Below are 6,990 nucleotides of genomic sequence, written 5' to 3'. Positions count from 1 at the left end.
ACTTATAGATGCCCCCCCCCCCCCCCGAGATATCTGGGTCATAACCCGACCCGTTCGGTTAATCGTTAGTTTGTTACGCAAAAGGCGTTTATTTGCTTAATCGGTAAATACGTACTGAGGTGTACCTTGTTTTGGCTTAAATGTCACACCTTAATCGGCTATCTGACACAGCAAATTATCCAAAAGCATTGAAAAATATAGTTAACCATCTAAAAGCATTTTTTTAAGCACAAAACCTATCAAAAAAAAATCTATAGTAGCACTGCTAAAAGTTTCCAGTTCTGTTGATTTTAGTCTTTCAATATTGGATGACCAGAAATGGGTGATAAGCATTTTGTTTTCGTTTGTAATTAAAATGGTGTTTTTTTTTTCAACACTACAAAACTAAATGTTGGGGGTGTGAAATTGAATTGTTTTGGATGAAGATATTGTTGATTGAGTAATTTAAGATAAATGATGTTGTTCGACTTATTTCTTACAAATACATATATCTTTCATCTTATCGACCATTTAACATGGTAATGCTAAGATCATTGTTAGAACTAAGTTCATATGAGCTTGAAGTTTGTGTGTTATCTTGCTTATCTTCTCTAATATAATATCCTGGTTCTTTTGGAGAAGGCAATGGACCTTCACTTTCCAGCATTAAGATCACAGAAGTCATAGTCGGTCGATCTTCAGGGTGACGTTGAACACATAATAAACCAACATGGATTGATTGTAAAACTTGCGATACATTGATTGATTCACTTAAGTACTTGGCAACTAATTGCAAAGGTCTATCTTCATTATGGAGTACCCATGCTTGTCAAGCACAAAGAACACAAGTATTGTGTTTAGTTGTTGTAAAATGGCGTGTTGCATTATAAAAGTTGCAACTTTGTTTTGGTTTTTAATTAGATTCGCCATAAACAAACACATTATAGAGAAATCGGTTGAGATTTTCTCGAATCTCTATATATTTTTTTGATAGTCATTTTTTTATCGGTGAAAGCAAAGTTAACCATCCAATAAATGATTAAAATAATTGTTTTATAAGGCCCAAACTTGCATGCCCAACAAGATTGTTGCAATGTTCTTTGTGGACACATCCTCTGTTTTTCACCCCACAAACAATTTCCAGCATAAGTACACCAAAGCTATATACATCTGATTTTATTGAAAAGATACCATCTCCTGCATACTCTGGCGCCTTGTAGCCGCTACAAGGAATTAAGTTCATGAATGTGATTCACTAAATAAATGAAAATAAGGTTAGGGTAAATGAATCTCACTATGTTCCAACCACTCTATTTGTGTTTGCCTCAATTTGATTCCCTCTGAAAGTTCTAACCATGCCAAAATCTGATATTTTCGGGTTCATATCCATGTCTAGCAAGATATTGCTTACTTGAAGATCTCTATGTATGATTCTGAGCCGAGAATCCTGGTGAAGATACATAAGTCCACGAGCAATACCAATGATGATTTGGTAACGTGTAGGCCAATCAAGAACTTCCCTATTAGTTTTATCTGGTGCACAATATAAATTGTAGTTTATGTTTTTGATAATTTAATACTTTTCTAAATTTTAATTAGTATTGACCTATTTACCAAATATCAAGGAATCCAGGCCTTTTTTTGGCATGTATTCATAAATCAACATTTTTTATGCTCCCTCTATGCAGCATCCTTTCAGTTTGACGAGATTCCGATGTTGTAATTTAGATACTGAGATGACTTCATTCTTGAACTCATGAAGTCCTTGAGTGGATTTTTTTGCTAGCCGCTTCACAGCTATTTCCTGTCCATCTTCCAGCACACCCTGAAACATATCTTTCTCAGATGGACATAAGACAATAAAAACCCATCTATACATCTTCATAAGTTACATGTTTTCAGTTTATTTCATTCCAGCATATTTATTGTCTTTATTGGGAACAAAGGTATTTACATATGTGCGTCATCGATGTGTATTGCAAAATATCTAATTGGATTCAAGGTATTTATAATAGTTGTTTTCAGTTGATTTTTATAAGCTTTAGCATAGAGAATCAACAATGTGGTTATGTGGCAATGTCCGTAATCCACTGACTCACACTTTTAGACGCCTTCATTTTCACCCTCATCCACTTCCCGTGTCTACCAAATCCGGATTTAAAAACCTACAACAAACGAGAGGTGCCCCTGCACTCTCACATCACATACACATATACAAATATAATAAATGTAAATGTGTGTGTAATATTGAGCTAAGTGTGTTGCTGGAAGCAACATCACTATTCTCTAGTATATGAATGGTCTAATGTTTATTGTGGGTTGATGAAGAGTTAAGTTATTTTCCTTTTAACTTATACTAGTTAATTTGTTTTTATGATTTCATTTATGTCGAAGTGTTTTTGTATGAAAGTTTCTAGTACTATAAGTATGAACCAAGAATGTAGTAGTGTGATCAAGTTTAATAAAAATACTTTGAGTAGTCTCTTGTTCTTTGTGTGCTAATTGTTTTTCTCCAATAATTAATATCAGAGCAAAGATCCTTTGAAGGAGACGTGGTGTGCAAAAACCACGATCACAAGATCGCTAAAGGTTGTTGACTTAATGACTTGATTTTGAAGAATCAAACACGTAAAGTATGGCTGATGGGGGTGCTGGTGGTGCTCCGCCACAGAATTAGATCGTCATACATCAAAGGGAACCGATTGCGTCATCATTGTTAGTTTCGAATTTATCCGGTTCCAACTACAACACATGGGTGATTATGATGGAGGCTTTACTTGATGCACAAGATCTATGGGAAGTGGTTGATCCCGATAATGAAGATGAATAGATAACAAAACATAAGATCGCGCGTGAGCCATGATTTATCAATCATTGCCAAAAAATACTTTGGCTTAACTGTCCACAACCCGTACTGCTCGAGAGATTTAGGAGGCACTTCGGGTTAGGTATGTGGGTGCCGAACGTGTGTAGCAAGTAAAGTCGCAGACTCTTTAGCGTGGGTTTGACCGGTTAAAGATGGGTATTGAGAGTCAGTCAAAGATTTTGCAGATAGGTTATTCGAGATTATTAACAGGTTTAACAGTCTTGGAGAAACTTTGGAAGAAGCTATAGCTGTTAAAAAAACTATTTGATTCCATGCCAACTAGATTTATTGGATTTGTGGCCACCGTTGAACATGTTACTGATTTAGCAACAATGACTTTTGAAGACTGTTTAGCAAGGTTAAAGGCATTTGAGGGGAGGATAAAGGAAATGAAGAGATTGTTGAAAACAAGTTAATGTTTCCAAATGATTCAAGTGAAAGAAGATTTAATCATAACCGTAAAGATTTCAGTTTGAGGCGAAAGCTCGAGTAATCGAGGTAGAAGGTTCAGTCGAGAACATGGCCGCGGGTATGGTCGAGGACATGGTCAGTCAGATTATACCACACAAAACTGTGATGACCAGAACCATAAAACCAAAATGGCGATGAGACAAGGGGTGAGACAAGATGAAAATAACATGTTATAATTGTAACAATCTTGGGCATTATTTGTGGGAGTGTATAGGGTGCAAAAGGTTGAATCGAATCTGAATGAGACCAAGGAAGGACCAGCATTGATTATGATGGAGGATCCTAATGAAATGATTTTACTAAATGAAGAGAAGATGCATCCAAAGATTTATGCAGATGATTCAAGTGATAGCACTTTATGGTATTTGGAGAATGGTGCATCAAATCACTTGACGGGACACGAACACGATTCGAACTTCATAGAGATTGGCACGTGGATAAGTGAAGAGTTACATTTTGGAGATGGGTCCAAAATACAAATTTGAGGTAAAGGGACAATTATCTTTGATTGTAAAAACAGAGAACAAAGATTAATGTATGACGTGTGTTTTATCCAGGAATTGAAGAGCAACATCATTAGTCTTGGCCAACTCACCGAGAATGGAAGCAAGGTTTTAATGGAGCATGGATTCTATCGCTATATGATGAAGATGGAGTTCTTTTAATAAAGGTGCCTTGTTCAATAAACCGCCTTTACAAGATCTCGTCGAAGATCGGTTCACATGTATGTCTACTTAATTCAATTTATGACTAAGGCTGGCTTTGGCATGCAAGAATTGGTCCAGCCTTGGTCATTTGAACTTTATGGATATGAATAGAGTGAGTAGCTCTAACATTGCTAGAGGTGTACCTTAGTTGTCATATGGATCAAAGGTATGTGATGCATGTTTAGAGGAAAAATAAAGAAGAAATCCGTTCCAATTACAAGCAAATGATCGAGCAATGAAGCCTCTCGAATTGTTCCACACGAATTTATGTGGACCATTTCTCCATTAACGATGGGTGGCAAATTGCAATTTATGTTACTTGTTGATGACTTCTGTACATCCCGATACTTTTGGATCAATTTTGTCAAGTTATAAAAGATCCAGGACGGAAAATGAAAATTTTGAATTTTCTACTAATCGCGCTACGCGATAGGCCATAAACAAGCCCATCGCTTTGCGCGATGCGTAACATCCTGAAAAATTCAGGCCAATTTTGTCAAGTTTTAAAAGATTAGGGATGGAAAATGAAATTTCTGATTTTCCAAACCCATCGCGCTATGCGATGTACTATGAGTAAGCCCATCGCAATACACGATGGGGATCTCACAAAACTGAGGATGGGCGGTGTCGCGTTACACAACGGACTCACCCACCTCACCGTCGCACGCGACATAGTCACTACGGCCAGGTGACACGTTTCCAAACACGTGTCAACATGTGGCAGGTCTAGGGTTAATGATAAAACCCTAGTGGGTGGCGTCGCACTACGCGATGGCCAAACCCTACATCCGTCACGCTACGCGGCGAATTAAAATAATCCAATAGCGGCTTAAGGCTCGTCCCGTCATGATTCGCAACGAAAGAGAAAATTTTGCCAATAAAAGGGGGCTCGGGGTGATAAGCCAATTCATCATAACACACTTTCTCTACACACATTTAGATTTGAAGTATGTGTCACAATCCCAGCAATCCATCGAGTAGTTTCATGAAATATGTGCAAGGTGATAGGAGTCTTTGACGATTGTTTCCCCATATACCCGACGACTAGTAGAAGTGTTGCTCGTTCAAGCTTAGGCATTTAACTTCAGGTACCCGCTCAAGGTAGGGGTTCCGCGTAAGTTATTATATTATTATATAGCTTAGACCCTATTCGAGGGTATAGCCAAACCTTGATCAATTGCAAGTTAAGCATAATTTTCATAAGCCAAGGTTATAGACAAAATAATGTTTCTTTATACTTAAGTAACATTAAGTTTATATATATAAATGGTATAGTTAAAATAATGTTTCCTCATGATTAAGAAACATAAGATTTTACATACAAAGTATTATGGTTTGTGTAACGCTCGTAAATTTCGTTAATCGGCTCAATCGTTTATAAATGTTTGTTTAAAATCCGGGGTTTCGTCTTTCAAAATTAGAGCCTTGTAATACATTTTAAAAATTCGTCTATCCATCCTTTTGCTCAAAACATTGCCTCTTATAACTTAAAGCGTTAGATTAGTATGTAGCACCCGGCATTTTCGTTTATCGGCATGAGACATTTGTAGAGTTTGTATATCTTTCGGGATTGAGTTGGCATTCTTCGGGGACCTCCTTGTCATTCTCGTAAGTTAAATTATTTAACCTTTCATCCAAGTTATTACATTGTACAATTTTGAAGGGCTAGAGTGTAATTATTTTATTATAGCATCAAAACCCTAACTCTTTCCCTCCTCCCTCTTGTTATGTCCGATCTTTGCATTCCCAGCAGCCCCCGCCTCTTTTTTCGTGCAGCCCCAGCCAAGTTCCATCCCTCCCGAGTCTAATTCAAGGTTAGTCTAACGTCCATGCAACTCTTTTTAATCATGAAACCCTTTATTGAACACGTTAGGGTTGAGTTTTTGGTTATAACGATTTCTGACAGATTCATACTCGTTTATTGTTCGGTCTGTAACTCGATGAAAATATATTTTTTTGATTGATTCTTGTTTCTATGATGTTCTAAGTTGAGTCTAGTTTCCAGAAAGGTATAATATGTAATTTTTGGACAAGATTTGAATGCTTTTTATTATTTTATAAGATCGAGTGTCAAAGCTGATGCGGGATGACGAATTCTGGTCTGTCTTCCTGACATTATAACTCTTTTTCGTCAACTCCAAATTGGTTTGTTCCACTTCTCGAAGTTAATATTTTGAGTTAGGAACCAAACCCAATTGGAATCGTTTAATTTGGTTGGGTAATGATTTTTATAAAAATAAAACCATTTTGTTGCGCACTGAAATAGCTGCACATACCTTTCTGTGTTGGAGGAATTTTTATGATTTTTGTGTCCACTATAAAAATATAATAAACATATTTTTATAAACCTAAGAAATTTATTAAAGTCTGGTAAAAATTTAATAATTTATTTAAAATGTTATCCTATGTAATTAAATGCCTCTTCGCATGCTAAAATCTGCACGTTTTACTTGTTATTGATCGATAAGTTCGTTTTAGGCTTAAACAGGTGGATGTTCAATTGTGTTCTTGTCGGGGCTGTTTGAAGTGAGGTTTTGCTCCGTCATCTTCCTAGGTATGTCATATATGTTTTACCTTAGTATCGTTGGCTATGAAGCTCGTTTGATTGATCAATTGTCAATAGATTGAAAAACTAGGATTTCGTTTGTCTAGTTTGTTGATTGTTGCGTTTAGCGCGTTGTTTGAGGGAATTAACAACCAATATAGATTGTGTAGCCTCGATATGTTATACGGGCTGTGAAAAACTAAATTTTTATGTTAATGGGCCTGAATTGGTTGTCGGTTACTCAAACGGGTCGGTACAACGCGAATTCGCGTTTATTGGTAGTTTGTGCATCGTGCTTGCGAATTACCGACCCATCCAACTCGTGTAGCGTCGTGTGGACGTGTTGGATGTGATTTTACTAAATCTGGTCCACACGGGGCTGATTTGGTTGCTAAGTGCATAAACAACCCGTTAACGCGCGT

The 6,990-nt window shown here is 36.9% G+C and overlaps 1 pseudogene across 1 annotated transcript in view; it reads right to left on the bottom strand.

The window, feature by feature from the left end:
• Positions 1–425: 425 nt before the first annotated feature.
• The window catches only part of LOC143544308 (G-type lectin S-receptor-like serine/threonine-protein kinase At4g27290), a 42,495-nt pseudogene continuing 35,930 nt past the window's right edge, over positions 426–6,990 (bottom strand). Inside the window, exons 4-7 of the transcript XR_013137231.1 lie at positions 1,594–1,804; positions 1,275–1,512; positions 1,048–1,202; positions 426–804 (exon numbers count right to left, since the gene is read on the bottom strand). The product of XR_013137231.1 is annotated as a G-type lectin S-receptor-like serine/threonine-protein kinase At4g27290 (transcript). The remainder of the gene's footprint in view (positions 805–1,047; positions 1,203–1,274; positions 1,513–1,593; positions 1,805–6,990) is intronic.

This window comes from Bidens hawaiensis, unplaced genomic scaffold, assembly GCF_021521415.1.
Source record: "Bidens hawaiensis isolate Kalapana, Puna unplaced genomic scaffold, B.hawaiensis_p1.1 tig00013519_1, whole genome shotgun sequence".
Lineage (NCBI taxonomy): Eukaryota > Viridiplantae > Streptophyta > Magnoliopsida > Asterales > Asteraceae > Bidens > Bidens hawaiensis.
This window is presented reverse-complemented; position numbering and strand designations above follow the sequence as displayed.